At 38.4% G+C, this 24,836-nt stretch overlaps 1 long non-coding RNA gene and 1 pseudogene across 2 annotated transcripts; both read left to right on the top strand.

The window, feature by feature from the left end:
- Window positions 1-110: 110 nt before the first annotated feature.
- On the top strand, window positions 111-11,950 carry LOC143676285 (uncharacterized). Its single transcript, XR_013171973.1, has 2 exons — window positions 111-222; window positions 11,563-11,950. It is a non-coding gene; the product is annotated as an uncharacterized LOC143676285 (long non-coding RNA).
- LOC143676284 (ATP synthase peripheral stalk subunit OSCP, mitochondrial pseudogene) lies at window positions 115-1,529 on the top strand (annotated as a pseudogene). Its single transcript, XR_013171972.1, has 2 exons — window positions 115-215; window positions 816-1,529. The product of XR_013171972.1 is annotated as an ATP synthase peripheral stalk subunit OSCP, mitochondrial pseudogene (transcript).
- Window positions 11,951-24,836: the final 12,886 nt, after the last annotated feature.

The raw sequence follows: 24,836 nt of genomic DNA, 5'->3' as shown, positions 1-24,836 counted from the left end.
CAGCTGCCATAAGTAAGTTACAAGTGGCAAAGTGGCTGCTTTAAAGGACAAAGGCAAGAGACACGGGAATAATGGAGACAGCTATCAGGCCACTTTGCGAAGTCAACAGCTGCTGAAATCTTTGATGAGAACTGCTGTCTGCTTCCACTTCTATAGGAAAGTTATGTGTCTTACGTGTCTCAACTTATCTTCTGCAATACTCCGAAAGCTAATTGGTTTGTGGTAATTCAGGAAATATTTTTAGAATAAGCTTTAAGAGAAGAACATGAGAAATATTAGCCAGAGGGTCTCAAAAGCTAAGGGAAATGGGGGTAATGGTTAAGACACGAGTCTTAGGGCAAGAGAGGGTAAGAGCCCAGGGTATAGGAATTCTTCTGTACATGCCTCCGTAAAGCGACTCATAGATACTGAACACTGAGTGGGCCTGTGGAGCCTAGGAGTCTCACCCAACAGAGGACTCAAAGCTGTATACTGGCTTTTATCTTAAAGGAAAATGCAGTTTGGAAAGGCAGTTTGACATGGGTGTAGTTTCTAGCACTGCCATGGGTGTTACCTGGGCTGATAAACCTGAGTTAGCTCATCAGTAAAATGGGAGCAATGAATTTTATCTCATAGATTTGTAGTGAGAATTAAAGAGATGACATGTTTTAAACGCTTAGGATATAGCTGTACCTTCTATAGGTAAAGACTGGTCCCTTCTGTAATAATAACACAAAGAAATAGTTATTTATAGATGCTGTAATTTCGATTTTATATCATTTTCACATATCATATTACTCTTCTTTTGATCTTTTTTCAATCATTAAAAAATATAGAAACCTTTTCTAGGGCTTGACCTACAGCCACCCCGGAGAAGATGGCTGCCCCAGGAGTGTCCGGCCTGTCCTGGCAGGCCCGGTGCCTCAGTACATCTGTGGTCAGGCCACTTGCCAAGCTTGTGAGACAATCTAGTCAAATATATGGTACTGAAAGTCACTATGCCACTGGTCTTTATTCTGCTGCATCTAAACAGAATAAACTGGAACAAGTAGAAAAGTCGTCAAGAGTTGTACAACTTCTTAAGAAACCTAGAGTGGCTTCTTCTATTCTGAATCCCTAATGTAAAGCAATCCATTAAAGTGCAAAGCCTAAATGACAATACAGCAAAAGAGAGGTTTTCTCCTCTCACGTCCAACCTGATCAGTTTGGTTGCTGAAAATGGTTTGCTTGAACAATGCCCCGGGAGTAATTTCTGCCTGTTCTACCATAATGAGCATCCACTGTGGAGAAGTACCTTGCACAGTTACCACTGCAGCTCCTTTAGATGAAGCCACTCTTTCTGAATTAAAGACAGCCCTGAACAACTTCTTAAGTAAAGGCTAGGTATTGAAATTGGAGATTGAGACTGATCCCTCAATCATGGGTGGAATGAATGTCCGTATTGGAGAGAAATGTATTGATATGTCTGCAAAAACCAAGAAACTGAGCAGGACCATGCAGGACATATTCTGAAAGTGTTGATTTTCCATCATCCATGAAAATTTGTAAACTTGGAGCAACAATAAAATGCTTCTTGACTAAAAAAAAGAAGAAAAATAAAAAACCTTCCTACCTCGTGGACTGCACAAAAACAGGTGGCAGGATGGATCTGATCCGTTGCCCATAGCTGGCTGATCCCTGATCGAACTCTTCCTGACCTTCTTTCACTCCTTCTACTAAGTCTCTTTCAACTCCCATTTCTCTCCATCTAACCTTCCCCTTCCTTATATCGACTCTCCCCAAGTTTTAGTTCTCTTACTACTACCATTTTCCATTCCTCTCTTTAGAACTCATGCCAAATCATTCTTCATTCATTCATATGTTGAGCAAATATTTAGTAAGGGCCTAGGGTGCTATTATTGAGAAGAAATATCCTTGCCCTCATCTTGAAGATCTACTAAAACCTTCCTTCAACTGAAGCACAATCTTCTCCTGAGGCTATCACCTCCCTTAATTCCTGTCAAATCTTCTCCAACAAGGTCTTTTCTTCAGAGGCATCCCATTGATGATTTCCTTTCTATTCTATTTCTTCCACACTGATTGAGATTCCCTTTATTTTTCGCCTTCACTACTGTGGAATTTTTCTTATTTGCCTTCCTGGCTTAGGAGTCAGGCAAATCACTGCTCAATTCCTTTTTTTTTTTTAAAGCAAAGCTTTGATAATGTCACTATCCTTTCTTTCACTGTTCTCCATGGGTCCCCTAACTAAGTTCAAGACCTATTCTCAGGTCCCAAATAACTATGCAGACTTACGTTCCATTTTCATCTAGGCTTGTCATTGCATTCCCTTTAAACCGTGATGCTTACCTTGATATACCGTTATGCTTTTCTGCCTTGGCCTCTCCTCATAAGAGTCCTGTCTTCCACAATGCCTTGCTTCCTCTCATTTCCACCCATCTAAAGTCTTCCCATTCTTCACAAACTTTCAAGAAGCCTTCCATATTTCCCTCAAAGGGACAGCCCTCGTGCGGTTAATCTCCATGCCTTTTACAGCATCAGTAGCACCCACCCTTACCTTAAGGTTGTTTAATATATTTGTCTTGCTCCCCTGCTAGTCCCCATAAGATTGTCAGCTCAGAATGACGGGAAGTGAGCCCTGACTACTCTCCTTGATATGAACTGCAAAAACAGGCTTTCAGTTTTTAAACGATTAAAGTTATGCTTAAACACTTCTGCTACTGAGATGTTCTCCACCATCAGACCTTTTCATTATTGGGCTGCTCTAGTAGTTATCAACACCACCAATAATTCCATCTATTGAGCACTTCTATAAGTCCAAAACTTTATCTTTCCCACTTTTATTACAGGATTTTCTCCATAAGCTTCCAAGATTCTGCCTAGCAAGAAAGTGCCAGGGCCTGGTTCCTAATTTGGGCCTGCCCAGTCCTAGTACAGGTGCTATCATCAAAGTTCTCTTTATATTCAGCTCTAATCATCCTCCCTGTAACTCCTATCTCTGGTTCTTAAACTCAGCAGAGTGAACCTAATTCCTTGTCCATATAACATCTATTGAAAAATGTTGAAATTGGCTTACTCTCAAAAATGTCTCTTCCCTACTTCCTAATTATTTCAATTACAAGAGTTTTCTATAATTCATTACGCTGGTCTCCTCCTTTGGATAAAGTCTACTTTGTCAGGGTCCCTTTTTTAAAAAAAATGGCATTTTCCTTTGGAAATAAACAAAATATCCCAAAGACTGTCTAACTCCTGGATACTTACTATCCAGGTCTAGCAAAATGTTTCTCAAAGTTTTTCCCAACACAAGTTCCTTGATGACTTGATAAAGTAATAAGTACCCTGCAAAAAAGGTTCCATGTTCAAACAAACTTGGAAAGTGCTTTATTCAACAGTTTCCTGTGGATATTCGCAATGCAATCAATATACTAAAAGTTTCTGAAACTTGTCACATGCCCCCCTGAAATGCAGACACACACTATGTAGACAGTGTTTCTCTTACTAATCTTGTAGCTCCCTCCAAAAAAAAAAAAAAGAAATATTGCTAGTTTCAGTATGACTTGCAGTTGAGTAAGTGCTAGTTTCGGCCATCAACTTCCCTTAAAAAGTGCATGTAGAATATCTGTTTCATAAACCATAATACTTCTGGAATTTTCCTGAGAGTAACATCTAGCTGGCTGTTTAGAATCAGTAAGTTTTGAAAATCCTACTTTTTGGAAATTGGGGCAACATTCTAACACATTTCTCATTTGCCAGGGCTCCTCAAAGGTTACTGACAGTGGCATCATTATTGCTTTTACACTCTATTTCAGTACATTGGGACACGATTCTCCCAGGCCTTGAAAGATTGCCCAATTTAGAATTCTTAGATACTCTCTCACCTATTGTATGCTTCTGCCCCATTACCTATCATTTATTAAGCCATTACTATGTCAAAGAGCTTTATCTTGTTTAATACCACTAACTTTTGGAAGATGAACTGGTGTCTCTTGATGAAATTCAGAGTAGATACAAGATCATACAACTCATAGAAGAAGAGCTTGAATCCAAGGCTCATTAACTCCAAGGCCCATTTTTCTTCATTATGTCATACTACCTCTAACCCTAGTATACCTTTCCAATTTGAAAATTACTTTCCTTTCAGAGAAGATTGGAACAAAGAAAAAGTGGAGCAATTCTCTATTCTTCCTGTCACCTACTAATATAGTACCGTTTGGCCTAGGTCAAGAAACAGAGGCTTTCCATTGTTTCTTCTTGCTCTATGTTATTCTAAAAACAAACAAGTGAACAAAACAGAGAAAAAAAGAAGAACAAAGTCCTAAGGACTTATTTTATTGTGCATAACACTCTTCAGATATGTTCACTCACTGGTCTTTAGTCTTCTGAATGCAGGTCTGGCTTCTCTCTTACCCCACTTCTAAGTCTCTCTTCTAAAGAGGATAGCACATAGGCATATGATAATGGTGATAGTGTTAAATTATTTTAACCAAACTGTTTGGAGGATCCAGTTCTCTTTTCTTATGACAAGAACTGAAGAGGAAGGTATTTTACACATAGATTGATTCACTTGATGTGCTGGTTTATTTGATATTTAGCAGGCAGGCTGACCCAACTGTGGATCGAAATCATAGTACATAAAATTTTAAAGCTCCACTGGACTCCTAATTTCAGGCATATTTAATAGGCATTGGGGATCTTAATTCCAACAGACATTTGGCTAAGTTTCTCATAAGTATAATTATAAACCAAGAAGTAAGAGACTTGAGTTCTATACAAGCTGAGCCATTTTCTAGATAAATGGCATTGGGTAAATGATATGAATGCTCAAAACTTTTATTTTTTTTGCCATTTATAAGTATGGGGAAGAAGTAGACTAGATTCTGATCTTTAAAGTTCCTTGAAGTTCTAATTCAATGACAATTTTTTTAAAAAGATAAGTTATTATGGGTTTGTGAAACTAAAAGTAGGCATACTGGGTGGGCCACAGTGGCTCAGCAGGCAAGAATGCTCGCCTGCCATGCCAGAGGACCCGGGTTCGATTCCTGGTGCCTGCCCACGTAAAAAATAAATAAATAAATAAATAAAAATAAAAGTAGGCATACTCATAGTTGGGAGAAATGTAGAGAGACTATCAATAGATCAAAAATGATAACTTAAACAGTGTCTCTACATAAGCAAACCCTTGACTTGAATGTCACTAGTCAAACATTTTAAATATTATTAGTCAAACATTACCAGCTGGAGTAGTTTAAGGTCATACAGGCAGTAAAGATGTTGTAAGTCCTCTGTTTAATGGCATAGCAGTTTCGATTGCATTCTGTTAATATGGAGTTAATAACAGTTTTACTTTAATTAAATTAAGCAGAATAAAAGACCCAAAATACCCAATCAGGGACAAGGGAAACCAAATGGTTCAGAAGACACATTTGCAGGATAATTAGCCGAAAGTGAAGAAGGTAGATGGGTAGACAAGCAACGTTAAAAACTAGATAAGAGTAATCAGTTCATTCTAGAAACATAAAGCTTACACAAAGTGTTTAAGAATAGGAACAAATAATGAAACAAGACATAGCCTGAGAACTTAGTACCAGTTTAACAATTCAAAAATGTAAAAAGCTATGTGGAATGGCCTCCCCTCCCTGGTAGAGGTTAGCAAGTATTCAGAACCAGGCAAAGTAAATTAGCAGAAACTGGGCAGTCGTTAAAACAACAACAACAACAAAAAAGTACTAAAAATAATAATAATAACACAAGTCAACAAACAAGCTTTGCCTAAGAGTCCAGGATGCACATCATCCAAACTTCAGGACTTCCCTGAGGTAAGTCTAATGATGAATTAGAGATTAGGGATGTGATGAAGGAAGAGGAATTTTAATGAACAGAGTGGTAATGAGGCAGACTTCTCTGGCATTTGGTACAGAGGCACGGGCTCAAGGATGAGCTGGGCTAGAACAGTCTCCCAACACGTCCATCTGGGATGCCTTGTTTTCCCCAACTCAGGAACTAAAAAGGATACACGTACTCCTGGGCCCGAAGGTTACTTAAAACAACAACAAAAATCCAGCATAATTTATATAGAGTGCACCAATCACAAGTGCACAGGCTGAAGAAGGTTGATGCATGTACACATCCATACAACTACCACCCAGTTCAAGGTATAACTTATTTACAGCTCCCAGAAAATTAAATCATGTCATGTCTGTAACCAGCAATAACTCTCTAACACAGAGGTAGTCACCCTTCTGATTTCTATCCCCATAAGTTAAGTTTCACCTGTTCATGGGAATCATATTCGATAAATCATACACAAGGTACTCTTTTGGTTTGTCGTCTTTCACTCATGTTTTTGAAATTCATCCATATTTTTGAGTGTATCAGTAGTTCATTTCTTCATGTGTATTATTGTATTGGATGAATATTCCATAATTTTAATCCATTTTCCCCTTGACATTTGAGCTATTCCAAATTTTTTTAATGAAAGCTGGTAGAGTCATGCATGAGAACATATGCACTCATTTCTGTTACATGAGTGAAATCAATATGTCATAGGGTAGGCAAATGTTTAAGTTGACAAAGATATGCAAAAAAAATTTGTCCATATGTACATTCCACCAGCAAAGTTTGAAAGTGTCAGTTGTTCTAGATCCTCACCAGTTCTTGGCATTGCCGGTTTCTTCTGGGGGCATATAACAACATCACTCTGTGGTTTTAAGCTGCATTTTCTTCTTGGGTAATGATATTGAACATGTTTTTAAAAGTTTTTAGGCCACCGAAGTATTTTCTTTTATGTAGAGCCTATGGAAGTCTCTGCCTCTGCTTCAACTGTATTGTTTGCCTTTTTTCTTACAGATTTATAAGATTTCTTTGTATATTCTAGATATGAGTTTTTTCAGGTTTTATATTTATGTATATATGCATATGGATTTTGATATAAATATATAGATATATATGTATACATATTGCATATGTTTTCCCAGTCTGTGATATGCTGCTCATTTCTTGGTATCTTTTGAAGAGCAGAAATTCATCAACGTATATATTTTAAATCCCAACTTAATGTGAAAATAAATTGACAATATAATCAAGTCAACAAAAACTAATATCTGGCTTTTATACCTTTAGCCATTGGGCACCAATTGCTACAGTTTCAGGAATTTTATGAGCTGGTTGCCATCAAGTTAGTAGCTTGAAATCGGCCTTGGTGGGAATATTTACACGAAGGAAATTGGCAAACACCATACATCAGGACCAATTTTAGAGGATTTTTTTGCCCCCAAATGAGCTAGCAGTACACCATTGCCTTTAGCCCCATGATTGTTTGCAAAGCAACTGTGGTGAGCTTGAGCTGTCTTTTAAATTGTACTGAATTGGGGCATTACAGGAGACACCTCCTTTCTCTAGCCTCTAGCATAATATTCCTGGACAGTTTGGCTAATCACCATATGTTCAGAGCACTGGAAGAAGTGGTATCCACTCCCAGCATCAATTAATTTATTGATCAGCATCTATAAATTAACTAATTATTAGATTACACTAGAGACAATTAAGTACACCACTTACTAGTGTGAAATTGGGTAGGTTATGTTCCCTGAACTTCATTTTCATATCTGTGAAATCAGGATAATAATTACCACCTCAACATACTCTGATGAGGATTAAATGAAATCATGTATAAAAAGTGTTCAATTAATGCCTTGCACATAGCAAACTCCATTGTAAGAGAGTTCTTTCACCTTCAGTTCCTTCATTTATAGGATGAGGTGATAATATTATAGTAATTAGGGTCCAGTCAGAAAGACAGAACCTATGCCAGATGGTGTAAAGGGAATTTGTAGTACTGGAAACTAATTATAAAGGTGTTAGAAAAGCTTAAAGGGCAACCCCCCAGGAAACCCCTACCACTAACAGGGCCAGAGGGACAAAGAATGCAGTGGCTGTCACCAGAATTCTAGAACCTTGGCTGCCAGCAGAAGCTAGAAAGTTGGAGGGGAAACAGCTATGCTAGGAGATAGGCAGAAATACACAGTATCTCCCCTGCTCCCTCCACCCACCTTGCATCACTGTCATTTACCCCCATCTCCTGAAACTAAATAAAAAACAATTGGCAAGAAAGTCTGCATAACTTGCAGGATTCAGTTTACCCCCAAAACTGAACAGAGCAGGAGAAGGACCACAAATGGATCTGGCATCAAACTGGCAATGATTAACAAAGTGCCTTGCAAACTGATTTGTTGTAAGAGTTCTTAGTGTTTTTTTTTTTTTTTAAGTATGTAGCAAAATACTTAGAAAATATTAAGTGCCCAATGAATGCTAGATAATCACAGTAAAATAGTGAGAACAAAAGCTGGTTATTATGATGGTTACAAGGTCCAAGGTGGGATGGTATTCACAAAATCCTAACGATAAAGTGCTGATGTGAGAAGACAGGGGACTTCTTTAGCTCCCTATAAGGTCCTCAGGCAGATTAGTTTTGTTTTTGGAGTGGGATGTTAGGGTAGAAGTTATTTATTTGGAAACCCTCAGGGTCTCCATGAACTCACCAGAAAGCACCATTCAGGTACCTGGGGACTCCTGTAACCTCTGAAAACTTCAGAGATGTCCATGAGCTGGGTGGGTTGATCCCTTTCTCCTCAGGCACTCGCAGGCCACAAGTAAGTAGAGAAGCATGAGACCCCAAGTCCTACTTCTTACTACTCTACTTACTAACTCCCAGTGTGACTGTGTGCAATTTATTTAACCCAGTGCAGTCTGAGTCCCCTCAAATGAGATGAACTACACACTATCATCTCTCTTCTGGTTCTAATATTCCAAGATTATTTGAATCCTGTTATTCAGAGACCTGGCCAATATTTCAGGTTGGAAGCAAGATGCCATTAGTAAGAAATTTGACACTCTGCATGCCTCATTCTCTGACTCTGGTATCCCTCTCTCCTTAACAGAAATTCAAAACTATTTTCCATTTTTAAGCATAAATTGCCCCATCAAAATGTAAACCATTTGGAAAGCATAAGGAGACCACAGTAATTGCCCATATGCTCTCAACTGGTTGAAAAGATCTGTTTATCAATATGGCTAATTAGTAGTGAAAATCATATATAAATATATGTATGTATGTATGTATGTATGTATGTATATATGTATGTATGTATGTATTTAGAGTTGTTTTTATTATTTCCTGCGTAGGACTTCAAGAGCTGTTTTGAGAAACCACGGATAATTATAAAACCGGAAAAACTAGCCCTCCCTATATTGGACATTATACATGGGGTGTTGATTGGTTGAAGTAGCTAGAGATGGCCTCCTATAAACCCAATTGCTGGTGCATTTCAATTCTGAATGCATTTTGTGCAGCAAAGTGAAATTTGCAGTCAATAAACACATGATTAAAGGCAGAGGCATAATGTATACGAAAGTGCATAAAAAGCTTCTGTTTTGACAGACCAAGTAATACTTCCAATGGTATAGTTCTAGCAGCAATGAAAGGCAGATTGATTCAAGACTGTGAGAGTGTGTGACTCATGTCACTTTTGAAAATTTGTCTTTTGGGAATACTGAATTGACCTGTGAACTCTCTCACTTCACAAGTCCATGCCACTAAAGCAACAACAGAGAATATACACAGTGATTTTTACCTCTCACAAATTCCTATTCTGTTTCATAGTTAGTTTTTAGTTTGAATACCAAAGGAAAAGCTTGTAGGAATTTCAAAGTTGGTTAAAACTTTTTACAATATTTGTTCTTTTACTAGACAGATGAACACTGAAAAGCTCACGTGTTTTTCATAATGTTGCTGCTAGAATTATTTTTCCGAGGTTCATTTTATCACTTTTTTTATCTCGGCAGGATAAGAAATTGAATGCATATTGCAATTTAATTTGTTTAGGGAATTCATTCTGTTCAATTTGGTTTTAAAATATTAACTGCAATCCAGTACTGAGAGGAGATAGCTCAATTCTTTTAATAGCCATATCCAGGGATAATTCCATACTCAAAGGGATGGGAGGAGTAGATATTGATGATGTTCAAAGCAAACAATTTTAGAGGAGAAAAACTGAAATGAGTCAAAATTGTGTCAAAATCGCAAATTGGAATTAGAATTCAAAGCAATGTCTCAGCGAATACAGGGCCTTACAGACTTCTGCGAGATGGAAGGCAGAGGAAAGAATAAATGAGCTCCCGCTTTTCAGAAACTTAATTAAAAGTTGTATCAAGCCTGGGATTCTCCTGAAAGAATTTGCACTTGCTTTAATAAAGGCCCTTTCTCACTGAGCAGCAATTCTAATTTTGTACAAGGGTTGTAACTCTGTGCTGAAAACGGCCTTTCTATGAGCTCTTGTTCATTTTTGCAAACACAATATATCCCCATCCCCAGGACTTGGCATTGGCACCAGAGAGGAGAGCATTTGCCAAAAATAATGATAGGAACGCTCGGAAGACAATAGCTCTTCTCTGAACCTGGCCCTACAGCACAACAAAACTCCAAACCAAGGGCAATGCTGTGGTAAGAGAAAACTGCATCTACCACCTAGATGGAAAGTTTTAATTTCCAATTTTCAAATTCTGATGGGGACAGCAAACAGATCAATGGTTGACAGAGCTTAAAGGTTGGGGTAGCAGTTGGGCTATAAAGGGACAGCATGAGAGAGCTATTTTGAGATAATAGAACCATTTTGATTGCTGACTGTAGTGGTGGGGTTTGTCAAAATTCATAGAGCTGTACACCAAGAAGGGTGAATCTTATCATAGGTCAGTTATGAAATTAACAAACCTTCTCAGCTGTGAATTTTTTTTCTCAAATGTAGCTTTGTTTTGTTAGGTGTCTCCACCAGTGGACTTTAAATTTAACCTAGTACTTTTCCACCTCCCTAATTCCTATTCAAATCCCACTTCCCTCCCACCATTTCTCAGCTCCTCCCTTCCTAAGAGTTTGCTATGACTTCCCAATTTCTCTTCTTTTCTTGGGAGTCAAGCCCTCAAGTTTATTACGGTGTTAGCAACAATTTAGACCTGGAAAAGAATATTCCATGATTGGGGGGAAATGTGCTGATAGAAAATACTCATACAGAAAGTTGGTCAGACAGCTCTTCATTTTTCACAATGGATTACTGTTATGATTAAGAAATGCAGTTTCAAATACACTTTGAATAACCAAGGAAAGCACTTGTAAGGCCCCAGTGAGTCTGAAAGCAGGGAGTAGAGAATGAAAGAAGAGAAGGATATCATAATAATCATATCTTATATTTGTAGAGTGTGTTTACAATAGAGTGAGTTTATAGTAATTTTAAACTAGCTCTTCTGATTCTCTGTCAATCCCATGATATATGTAGGGATTATCATCCCCATTTTACAGATGAGGAAACTGTGGCCCCAGACAGTGACTTTCCCATAAGGACAGGTACATTAAGAGCTGCACTTGAGCTGAGATTCCTGGTTCCAAGTAGCAGCTTTGGTCCCAAACCCTACACAGTCCCCACTAAATAGCTGGAGGTCCAGAGTTACTTTGCCACGATGCCAGGGAAATCCTTGCAAGTGGTTGTCCAAAGGGTGGGGAGCGAGTCAGCAATGCCCACTTTTCTGCTTGTCTTTTAGGGATGGAGTTGCAGCTAATTCAGGTTTCCCATGTTCATTCTTCCTCTACCGGTCACTGGAAACCTCCTCATGAAAAGCATCACACTGAAAATCCGAACCCAGGAATTCGTGCCTAAGAACTCATCTCTCCACGTGTTGAAGGAGAGAAATTCAACCAATTCAAGGAGAATGGATCATACAGGTTTGCTCTCACAAAAACAGACAGTAGTTTACTAGAGATGAATCTCTTTATTTTTTCGTTCAGTGTCTTGTTCCACTAATTATTTGAGAAGACTAACTCAGAAGACACAGATCTCGTCCAATAAAGCCAATTCAGCTCAAGAAAGATGTACCCTACCACTTCCTAAAAAATTCCCTCAAGAAATAGTGGTTTTTGCCAAGTGTTGAAGTGTGTTTTGCTTTCTGCACTGAATTCAGAATTTCTCAATATGTTTCTAAGTATAAATAGCAAGCCAGTTGAGCAAATGCCCATCTGGTTGTCTGATCTCTTTAAAAATAGAGAATAAATTGCCTTTTTCTTAGGACAAATATGGTAGGGAGTTAGTAGCTTCTTTCCAGACCTGACCTGGCCACATGAATTCACTGAGCTGTATTTTAAAGTAATTTCATCAGAGGGATGATCCCTTATCCTTCAACACAAACTGAAGTCTCTCCTTCCTGGCCTTTCATAGCATGTTATTCTCTTCCATGTAACTTAGGTCTTTTCTTTCAGATCATTTATAAAGATTTCCAAATCTTCAAAGCAGTCGACCGAAAGTCAGTGGGAGTGTAGAAACCATGTTTGATCCATACATGTATTTGTGTGGATCTCCAATGTCCACAGTATTTAACATAATACTGGTTAAACTAATAAATGTAATGGACTGCTATAAAGTACCTATAGTTTTTATGGGTTGAATTGTGATTCCCAGAAATACATGCTGAACCTCTGGTACCATGAATGTGACTTTACTCAGAAATAGGGTCTTTGAAGATGTTTCATAGTTAAGAAGAGCCAAAACTGGATTAGGGTGGACCCTCATCTGATGGGACCCTCATCTAATGAGAGAGACAGAGAAGACAGCCATGTAAAGATGGAGGCAGTGATTGGAGATATGCTGCCATATGCCAAGGAACACTAAAGCTGGCTGGCAAACCAGAAGCTATGAAGAAGCAGGAAGGATTCTTTCCTCCAGGATTCAGATGGATCATGGCCCTGCCAACACCTTAATTTCAGACTCCTAGCCTCCAGAACTGTGAAACATTGAGTTTCGATTGTTTTAAGCCACCCCTCTGTGTAGTTTTTTACAGCAGCCCTAAGAAACTAAGACAACCGTTTCATGGAGGCTATCCTGATAGACCCTTTACATTCAAAGCCAGTGAAAGTTTTGTCCTCTCCCCTTTTCATTCTTCACTTCTTATGGCAGGAAGAGCCTGTTTCATTTCCGACATTTTTAGATACGTGGGCAGCTTGCCAGGGGCATATACAGCAATGGGAGAATTCAAAGTCTTTCAACCTTGGGAACAAGGAGAAAAGGTTTCTCTTATAAAACTTGGAGGCACTGAAAGGGAAGAATTAGAATGAGTATTCTTGGGTTTGTTCTTTTTGGGTGTAAGAAACTCAGTTACTAAAAAGTAAAATATGCAAAATTTGTAGAAGAAGCACTGGACAAGATATAATGAAATCCTAAAAATAGCAGAGCTGGAAGTATTTTAGAGGCCATTGATCTTTTCCAATCCTCACTTGTGTTTGAATCCCCTGTGGAGATTGAAAGAAATATATCGAAGCCTGGGCCCTACCTCTAGGGATTCTGAGTCAATCGCCTCTGTCATACTTTGTCATTTTATTTGCCCTCAAAGCTCCCCAGGTGATTCTCTGGTGTAGACTGGGTTGAGAATGACTAATCTGGACCACTAATAAAATAAACATTTGTCACCCTTTTTTTCTTTGACCATCCCACTTCTGAACTTGAATTCCTTGTTCAGGGAGTTCACACCTTGTAAAGCCACGATGGGAAGCAGCTCTCCTTTGTAGCTTCAATAAGGGTCCTTCAATCATATACACCCGCCTGGGCCTTGAATGAAAACTGGAGATGGCAGGATGCCAAGGACACACAGACCTCTCTGTTGAACACCAAGGATGTGTTCTCTTGGGCCACAGTGGAAGTAGGTCTAGCAGCAGCCTCAGTGGTGTCCTCACCATACCACTTCCATGGAATCACTCGGACTTGTTTCTGCCTGAGCAGTCTCCAGATCCACTTCTCCAGGCCTACATGTAAGACCATGAAAAAACCACACTCCCTTAAATATTCAAAACAATTGCTTCTGCTGTCTAATCTACTAGAATCAATTTCTATTGCTTGTAAAGAACAATCTTGAATACTATAAGTGCTTTTTGTTGTCATTGTTGTATCTGAACTGTATTTCTTGGAACGTTCGGATCCTGTAGGTAATTCAGGAGCACCGTGGAGAGGAACACACAGTACACAGCTTGCAAGATTCTCTGCCTTCTTTACCGAGAGCAGCTCAACATAAGTTTTCTTTTCAAAAAAGATTTATGCTGCAGAAAAACTGCTTGGAAACTCCATTTGGGTAGCAGGGAAGGAGTTCTTTCATCTCCACTAACTTCCATTAATTTTTCTGGACTTTCTGGATATCAAGAAGGAACTGAGCTGTTCTTACAGATGTGGCTGGGAGAGTTTAGCAGTAAAGTGAGCCAAAGCATCTGCCTTGTCCTTCCCCAGATCCAAAGTTTGTCCATCTTATATTTATAACCAGGGGTCTGGAGCATAGATCAAGCAAAGATCATATTTCAGCCATATATTAGGGTTTGACGGAGAACTTACAAGATATATGTGTGTATATATACACACACACACATATATACACATATGCATATATTTATATAAAATAAATATATAGATTTATTCAAGGAAATGGCTCATGCAACCACAGGGATTGGCAAGTCTGAATTCTGCAGGGCAGGTCTCAAGTTGGGAATTCTGATAAAGGCAACGTTGAAATCCCAAGGCTAATAAGAGGCAGCAATTCTACTTTCTGACTTTTGAAATCTTGATGTTCTGGCTTTAAGACTTCCAACTAATTGGATAAGGAGACTCTCTCATTGCTAAGCGCAATCTACTTTGTTGATTGTAAATGCAATAGGCTGTACATGGAATCAACCAATTATAGATGCAAATCCATCTACAGAATACCTTCGTAGTAAAGATAAAGGCAGTGCTTGCTTGATAAAACTGGATACCAAAATCTAGCTAAGTTGACACATGAAATTAACAATCACATGCCATTTCCCAGTCACCATATGTTGAGTAAATGACTTATTTTCACTGAAATTAAATTCCTCTTCTGTAAAATGTAACTAAAACTTTTCTGTAATCCTCCTCATAATTCCTATGAGGCTCAAATAATAAAAGTAAATTTACCTTATAAATTTACCAATTATTCTATATACATGAAATGAAATTATTACTATTACTGTTGGCATGAAATATTAAATCCATTGAAGAGTTTTTTTTTTAATGTGACTGAACTAAACGAGTTTATTCTGTTGATAAAAGAGCTGGTTCTTGTTACAGGTGGATGTACAGTTTTATACCATGAATCTATGGTGATATTCTGAGGTGATACTAAAATCTTATCATATATACTCTTTAACATTTGCAGGCTTATAGCTTTTGAATGATTTACTTGATTTTTGTATGTTATAGATGAAGAAATCCCATGGTAAGGCAAATGGTTGAAGGTCAATACTCACATTCTTTTATTTACTTTAGTATATTTATAATTGATATTGAAATATCAATCAACAAATTGTATTAAGCACATTCACTGTATAATACCAAGTAATTCTGTGATCTACCACACAGAGGTAGATCAGTCTAGCTTAAGATCATGGGTCCTAATCAGTGGTTGATAGGTAGCCATTGAAAATATTTGAAATGATTCATATGATGAAAGTAGTGTTTTAGAAAGAAGCAGAGAATAATTGGATAGTAATAATTAAGGAATTAAAAAGGTGAAATATAACTCAAAGTTCCTGACTCAGGAAATGGAAAGAATGGCATTGCCCATAGAAAAGAAAGATCCAGCTAGATGTTTTAGAATAAACTTCAAGACATGTAAGTCTTCAAATATGGCCAAAATGAGAAGAGGAATAATGAGTACCTCTTGACTTTTACCCAATTTTTAACAACCTCTTCCAGCTGTTGGCTTTTGACTCTGTTTCTTTTGAAGGAAGATGCTCTGTTGGTTCTTGATTCTGGAGAACAAAGTAGAGTTGAAACTGGACAGAAAAAAAGAACTGACTGGATATACCAGAGAGTTATGTTTTTGGAGGACAGGAGTTAAGGGCCACATAACCTTGTGCAGTATTATAAAATGTCTTGTCCGTAAAGATCCGCTTGTTATAAATATCTTTAATTATTTCTTATGAAAACAGCCAAAGCTGGAATCCAGTAAGATTTCTGAGGTCAGCAGATGTGGAGTAAAACTACAATTTCCATCACATATGCTTGAATTACTCCTTTCTGTTTCCTTTTGATTTAGTGAAACTTATATACCACATGCTCTATTTGACATTGGTGCTTTAATCCATATCTCTCTTTTGAGTTATTGAGTAATAGAAGACATTGGAAAGCACAGTAGTTAAGGAAAGATGAAATGGTAGGTGGACAGATAGTCATGGTCAGAAAGAAAAGGAAAATAAGCTGCCTTAAACATTTCAAGGAATAAGTGAACACTTGTATCTTTCTAAAGCAATATGATGATATGGGTCCATAAGCTGTTTCTGATCTTGAGTCTGAGAATGAATATTTCTTCTAAGGGCCAACATTCTATCACTCAGTATGTCTCAGTCATTTCCCAAGAATAGGTTCTTTTAAGATTTCTTAATACCTTTCTTAAGTCTCCTGCAACTTAGAAATTCTACCCTGATGTCTCCCTGTTTTTCAGAAACCCCTAGTTCAAAGGTTCCCCATGTTGAAAATCTTCCCAATATTCATCCCAAGCAGAAGCAATGTTTTTGTTCTCTGTGTCACACTGATTGCATTTTATTTTCACCCTCCATACTCTTATGAACTCCTTATTACATTTCTATAAAAATGTGTACCCTATCTCTGCTTAAATGCATATCTTTATCATTATACTTAGAACTTCTTAGTATTGGACATTAACTTTCAATTCTGTGTCCAGACATTCTTTTGGTTGATGACTGCCAGCGCAGACAAGGCTTCTCACCTGCAACCCCAGGGGTGTAACTCTGGGAAGAAACTGAGTGTGTATGTAAAAGACTCAGAGGACAGTGAGATCTGAGAAGTTCAGAGACTGAAACTTTACCTTAAGTAAAAGTCTGCATGCTTGTGACACCTACAGACTCAGAACTTCTATTCAGCTTTTAGGGCTTCACTCAGGATGTAAAGATGGAGTTTGCTCACATGTGGGTTTCACCGGGGAGGTTGACCAAAGGTTTGGCTCTTTCACAGATTCTGCCCTTAGTGACTTATGCAAACATAGTTTCTGGGAATTCTCCCATTTCTCTAGAGATGAATCCTCCTCCCTTGCCAGGGGTATAGCTCCTGACTACCAGTGCTCTGGAAACAAGGCAAAAAGGGGGTGTCAGGAGTGTCTAAGATTAAAAATTTCAAGCATTAAAGAACCAAAGATAATACTACAAAAATAAAATTGAAAAAAGAAAACAGCAAAACAATACTATGATTAGCAATTTCAAAGAGATGAGAAGGTATATATGAATAAATCAAGAAGAGGGTGCTATGAAGAAGGAAATAAAAATGCAATAGCTAAAATAAGTTCAATACAAGAGCTGAAGATAAAATTAAGGATTTCACCCTAAAATAGAAGTAAAAGTCAAAGGGATAAAAACACTTTTAAAATAACTGATTTGATACATAAAATTAGAGCTCAGAAGAAAAGACCATGCTGAATGTAATTTGGGAAGTAGTGAATGCATGTCTTTCATCAGGAGAATGGAAACTAGTACAGAATAAGAAAAGAGGATCTGGAACTAAGACCAGGGGAAGTTGCTCAAAACCAGAGATTAGTCATTGATATCTGAAAACAAGTGTGTTTTTGGAAAGGTGGAGTTGTCATTTATGTTGAATATAGCTGAGAAGTCAAAAGAGATGGAGGCAGAATAAATTAACACCCCTTCCCAAAGACGTTCATGTTCTAATCTCTGGAACCTATAAATATGTTATTTTATATGGCAAGGGGGAATTAAGTAAATTTGCAGGTGGGATTAACGTTGCGAATCAGCTGACTTTAAAACAGATGAACCTTAATTATGTAGGTGAGCTCAATATAGTCACTAGTGTCCTAAAAAGTGAAAGAGGGAAGCAGAAGAGTCAGCATTAGAGAGAGCATCAAGAGGCAGACTTGACTGATCATTACTGGCTCTGAGGATGGAAGGGAGCCATGAGTCAGGAATGGGGTTTGCCTCTAAAAGCTGGAAATGGATTCTCTCCTAGATTCTCCTGCAGGAATACAGCCCTGCTGACAACTTGATTCTAGCCTGGTGAGACCCATTTTGGAATTCCAAGCTCCAGAAATAGAAGATAATAAATTAATGTTGTTTTAAGCTGTGTTTGTGGTAATTTGTTATAGTAGCAATGAAATGAATACAAAGACCATATGGCAATTACAATTAACTCGTTTCTCTGGTCTTTGTAGGACGTTTATTCCAGTCATGCCTCCCCTGTCTTTAACCCCTTATCCCCAAGAGTCCACCCTTCCCACAAAATATGGTCTCTGCTAAAAGCCCAGTCACCTTTTCTTACCACATTTTGGGCCAGTTCTAACTCCTTGTAGGATTCACAGTGTTTATCAGGTCATCCCAGAGTCTATCCTCTCTCCCACTCTGAGGCCCTGATGACAACCATGACATAAATACTGCACCTCTTGTGCTTCTTTGGACAAACAGGATTCCATATAGTACCTTCATTTCCTCCCTGGGGGCTCAGAATAACCATTAGTGCTCTTAATTGCACTCTCCATACACAGTTTTTTTTTTTTTTTTCTGTTTGATGAAACATTTTTTTTTATTATTAATTAAAAAAAGAATTAACAAAACAATTAGAAATCATTCCAATCTACATGTACAATCAGTAATTCTTAATAACATCACATAGTTGCATATTCATCATTTCTTAGTACATTTGCATCGATTTAGAAAAAGAAATAAAAAGACAACAGAATAAGAATTAAAACAATAATAGAAAGAAAAAAAACAAAAAAAAACAAAAACAAAAAACCTATACCTCACATGCAGCTTCATTCAGTGTTTTAACATAATTGCATTACAATTGGGTAGTATTGTGCTGTCCATTTCTGAGTTTTTATATCCAGTCCCGTTGTACAGTCTGTATCCCTTCATCTCCAATTATCCCTTCTCTTTTTTTTTTTTTTTTAATTAACGGAAAAAAAGAAATTAACCCAACATTTAGAGATCATACCATTCTACACATGCAATCATTAATTCTTAACATCATCACATAGATGCATGATCATCATTTCTTAGTACATTTGCATTGGTTTAGAAGAACTAGCAACATAACCGAAAAAGATATAGAATGTTAATATAGAGAAAAAAATAAAAGTAATAATAGTAAAATCAAAACAAAACAAAACAAAACAAAACAAAAACCTATAGCTCAGATGCAGCTTCATTCAGTGTTTTAACATGATTACTTTACAATTAGGTATTATTGTGCTGTCCATTTTTAAGTTTTTGTATCTAGTCCTGTTGCACAGTCTGTATCCCTTCAGCTTCAATTACCCATTGTCTTACCCTGTTTCTAACTCCTGCTGAACTCTGTTACCAATGACATATTTCAAGTTTATTCTCGAATGTCCGTTCACATCAGTGGGACCATACAGTATTTGTCCTTTAGTTTTTGGCTGGATTCACTCAGCATAATATTCTCTAGGTCCATCCATGTTATTACATGGTTCATAAGTTTATCTTGTCTTAAAGCTGCATAATATTCCATCGTATGTATATACCACAGTTTGTTTAGCCACTCTTCTGTTGATGGAGATTTTGGCTGTTTCCATCTCTTTGCAATTGTAAATAATGCTGCTATAAACATTGGTGTGCAAATGTCCATTTGTGTCTTTGCCCTTAAGTCCTTTGAGTAGATACCTAACAATGGTATTGCTGGGTCGTATGGCAATTCTATATTCAGCTTTTTGAGGAACCGCCAAACTGCCTTCCACAGTGGTTGCACCATTTGACATTCCCACCAACAGTGGATAAGTGTGCCTCTTTCTCCGCATCCTCTCCAGCACTTGTCATTTTCTGTTTTGTTGATAATGGCCATTCTGGTGGGTGTGAGATGATATCTCATTGTGGTTTTGATTTGCATTTCTCTAATGGCCAGGGACATTGAGCATCTCTTCATGTGCCTCTTGGCCATCCGTATTTCCTCTTCTGAGAGGTGTCTGTTCAAGTCTTTTTCCCATTTTGTAATTGGGTTGGCTGTCTTTTTGTTGTTGAGATGAACAATCTCTTTATAAATTCTGGATACTAGACCTTTATCTGATATATCATTTCCAAATATTGTCTCCCATTGTGAAGGCTTTCTTTCTACTTTCTTGATGAAGTTCTTTGATGCACAAAAGTGTTTAATTTTGAGGAGTTCCCATTTATTTATTTCCTTCTTCAGTGCTCTTGACCATACACAGTTTTTTTAAACACAATTGAATGCCTTCAATTACCTACCACATCTCTGATAGAGTCCTTTATGTCACTCAGAATAACTATATTATTGGGGTCCATTTCTTGCCAAACCACAATAAGCATATTAAGTTAGAGTCCCTTCTCTTACAGTTGCTAAGATTGCAAGTATTGCTGAAAACTGGGATCCTTACCCAGACGTCAAAGGGAAAAGGATAAGTGGGTCTACTGAGAACATAAACAGTGACTGAGAAATCCCAAAGAGAGCTGCCAAGTGCAGGGGTGTGGGACACCAAGTGTGATATGAGAGATCTAGCAAAAGCAGGACATTTGCAAGGGAAGTCAAGTGCATCTGAATTCAGAACGTAAGTCATACTAGAAAGTTCAAGGCTTGATAGCAATTTGCCCCAATTACCCATTTCCCTCTGACCTAAGACTAAAACCTAATTGTACTCAGATGAGAATGAATGGAACCCTGGGTGGGAGTGTAATCCTCACCATCTCTCTCTGATCTCCTTCAAGGAGCACTGGAAGGTGGCCTGCCAATGTAAATAAAACTCGCAACCAGGAATTTGCATCAGGCAGGCAAAACCCTCATTTTAGAAGACAACCGAACTGTCAGGGAAAGAACAGATTCTTCTTTTCCTATGATTCTCCAACATTGTTTTTATTAAAATGGAAATTTCCAAGGCTATATGCAGGGCTCACATGTCAATGAAAGAGCTGCCTCACCAGCAGCAGAGCTATAATTGTCTTCTGTTGTTCCTGAACTCAACAATTGGCTGTTCATTAACTACCCCTGCACCTCAGGAGTATAACATTTCCAAACCGTGGGCTAGGAAACAAGATCTCAATGAACACAGTGGTGCCTGTACACTAGTATCACCACTCCCATTTTTATGCACTTATAATTCCATTCCTTTTCCATTTGGCACATCTATAGTGAACTTCCAGGGCATTAAGCCATTTGATTATATGATGCTATGGAGCACAGAGAGATAAACAGGTGATAGTCATTTCCTCGAGGTACTAACAGCTAGGATGACCTACAGAGGTACGTAGGGATATGGTCACCATCATGAAGACTACAACCCCCAAATTATTCCCCTCTACCCTCAGCCTGCTATCCTTATTACCAATAAGGGTTATCCCTCAATTTTAATAGCAAAATAGCAGATACAAGAAATGTTTGGTGAACACTTTTGGACTTTATTGGACACGGTGCTCAGGACTTCAGTCTCAAGAGAACCATAGGAGGAAAATGACATTACTCTCCCATTAAACATAACCTGCATTCCCCAAATTGTCACTAGACTGTCACACGAGGCCAGATCATTGGCCATGATCCATGTTTCATTTGTTCTTGCCCACAAACCCCAATGAAGAACTTCCAGGAGCCCATATACACTGATTGAAACAAATTGTCATTCATGTGAAATGGACTCAAGGATGCCAGCTCTTGGTGGGCCCACACCACTGGCCCTGTAAAGCCTATGCTACTGTCGGGACCTCTGTTCCTCAAAGATTCCTGGGCTCTGAGAATCAGTGAGCTGCCCAAGGGCACCTGCTTGTCAGAGACAGACCCAGATTACAACCCTGCACTTCCCACTCTAAGTGCAGAATCTCCCCTCTTAGAGCTGATTGGCCTCTTGTCTAAATACAAAATTATCACATATCATCCCACTTGTGGTTATTACTCCTCATTCTCATGATAACAGAGCTTTGTTCCTCTGGTAGACAGGCTAGAATTGTGGCAATTTGGTGGCAGGGTAGGAGAGCCATGGCCCGAAAGTGGCCCTGTGAGATCAGAAGGCAGCAGTTCCTGAGGAGGGAACGAAGGGAGTTGGCACACAGGCCTCACTAGTCAACTGCTCCGAGCACAGTTTAGATGGTATCATGTACAGAATGCAGTAGCCTGCCTGTAAGCTTCATCACTAAGCAGAAATCCATGCAAATATTAATGAATTGCCCAGTCTATGCCAAATAGATAGACAAAAGCTGTGCGATCATATATTTATAAACCTTCCCAACAAGACTGGAAGGTTTTTTGGGACAATCAACGTCTCCTGCTTCTTGTACTCTCTTATTACTTTGTGTGTCATACATGATTAATAAATTTTATTGATTAAATTTTCAAATGGAACAAAAATTCAACAGTTATTAACCAAGTCGATCTTCCTCAGTTAAGGCCAGGGGTATCTCTTAGCAGGAAAATCTCAGGTACCGTATTACTATGAACAACTTAGTACAGGGAGGATTAAGGAAGCGACACCCTCAACTACTCGGAGAAAAGGCTTATCTATTGCAGCTACAGTCTCTCTTCTTGGAAGGCCATGACCTGAGAAAGGTGAGTACTTCACTTTTCTCAGGCAGTGGATATTTCATCTCCCTTACTTTACACAAGTATTGAATCATACATAATTCCTGTTTCACACCCCAGTCTGTTCACTCTGGGCTCCTTCTTCCTCTCTTGCCTCTAAGGGAGAGCTTCAGATTGTGTGGAAATTCTAACTGTACCATCACTTTTACTCTTGACATTTCTATGAGCTTCAAGTACCCATGGAAAATTCTGTTTCGGTGAGTTAACCAACTCAACTGGCGCCTACCACACGCCATGTGCAGGAACTATTTCTTATGATCAGTAACTTTAAAGCAATGCACCTCCTCAGGCTCTTAAATATGTCACCCCAAGAACTGCTGCCCCCTCTCCCATCTCCATTACCCATGTGTCGGGTGCACCTTAGGCTTGCTGGGCATTTGCTTTTTAATGGTGAGCCCCTCTCTCCCCCAGCCCCATCCTGGTAAAGCCCTCAGAAGAAGGAAAGTATGGGAAACGCAGGAGCCCAGGAAGAATACAATCTAAGATATTTTAGTTCCCAGCTTGGCAAAAATAGGTACTGAATTAACTGAAGGTTTGCTGTTCACCGAGGGCTCAGTTCATAATCAAGAAAAATAAAAAAATAAATAGCTCCTTCTGCTCCTGCTATTTCTAAAGTACTCAGGATGGCTCAAAATGGTGGTTTTGTACATTTTATTTGACCAAGCAATTTATTTATTTTTTTTGGTTTCATCTGGGCTGGACAGTTTATATAATTCTGGTGATATTCTGATGAATAAGGAATGGACAAGGGAAGGCCAAAGTCCTACTAGGGGAGCAAACACATAACCAGATAATTAGAGCCAAGTGTGGTTACTACAATAATAATGCTGCTTGACAATCAAAGCACAGAGGAGGGTCATTTAATGCAGCCCAACAGTGCCAAAAGCAATGCCGAGGAATTCTCTGGGCACAAGTGGCACCTAAGTTAGGGCTTAAAGGTTTAGTAGCTACTATCTTTTAAAAATAGAGATATTGGTAGAAAGGAGGGGGAAAAACCTCTTAATTCTGCTATCCTCTAGCTTATATATTATCAGCATACACTCTGGGAAATCTAGAACTACCGCTTATTCAGAATTCATCACACCTGGTGAATTCCATGGGCTCATGCCCCCATATAATTTCCATGCATTTGCTTAATATAGGACACTGTGATAGACTGGGCAGACACTTTTTGGCAATTAATGATGAACTGAAGGAGCTTAAGTTTTGAAGGAAAATTGTGAAAATAAGCAGTTATATTTATATAAAAAGTAATCAATTACCTTTTCACCTCTTTATCAGCAACAAGTTGAAAAGACATATTGTTGTGGTTGACAAACTGCATTTACAATTGCGGTTCTTTTCTCAATCATTAAGAGCCATCCCATTCTGAGACTGACACTTTTTCTTTTGCATTCAATATTTCAGATCTGGTTTAATGTGAAGAATTTTCCTAAGGGTACCTGCTGGTTGACACAGGGATTAGTTACCTAGAAAAACTTGAGGTATGGCCATCAAATATTGTTTGCAAATGTCTCTCTTTAATCAGCATAGGTTTAACAGAATTCTATTTTAAGATGGTGGAATGGGCAAAATGAGCTCAGTAATTGTCTAATAAAATATTTTAGATTCATCAATGAAACGTGTCTGTCTTTGCTAGGACTGCGGTAAAAAAAATTACTACAGCCTAGTTGACCTAAATAAAAATTTAGCGTATCACGGTTCTGGAAGCTAGAAGTCCAAAAATCAAGATGTTGGCATGTTAATGCTTCCTCTTTCCTGGTGGGTAGGTGGCAATCCATGGTAGAACTCAATCTCTGCCTTTGTCACATGGCCATCTCTCTGTCTCCATGGCTGTGTCCACATTTCCTCTCCTTATAAGGGTACCAGTCATATGGATAAAGGTCCACCCTAACAGTTTCGCCTCACCTTAACTAATAACATTTCCAACATCCTATTTACAAATATGTTCACATTTACAGGATGGGGTGTTGGAACTTAGACATGTAATTTGGGGGGTACACAGTTCAATCTATAACAGTGAAGCTCCTGGGCCCCATTATCTGTACTTGATAAGACAGCAATCCAAAAGTTTCCAAATGCCCTCAAAAGGGACGGCAGGGAGGTTGGGGCAACCTTTGCAAGGCTTTGAGTCAGGACAAAGAAGGCATAGTAAGTGTAGACTTGGAGAATAAGTACAAATGCCTGGAACCATGGACTCCAGCG

Source organism: Tamandua tetradactyla, chromosome 3, assembly GCF_023851605.1.
Source record: "Tamandua tetradactyla isolate mTamTet1 chromosome 3, mTamTet1.pri, whole genome shotgun sequence".
NCBI classification, from domain to species: domain Eukaryota; kingdom Metazoa; phylum Chordata; class Mammalia; order Pilosa; family Myrmecophagidae; genus Tamandua; species Tamandua tetradactyla.
This window is presented reverse-complemented; position numbering and strand designations above follow the sequence as displayed.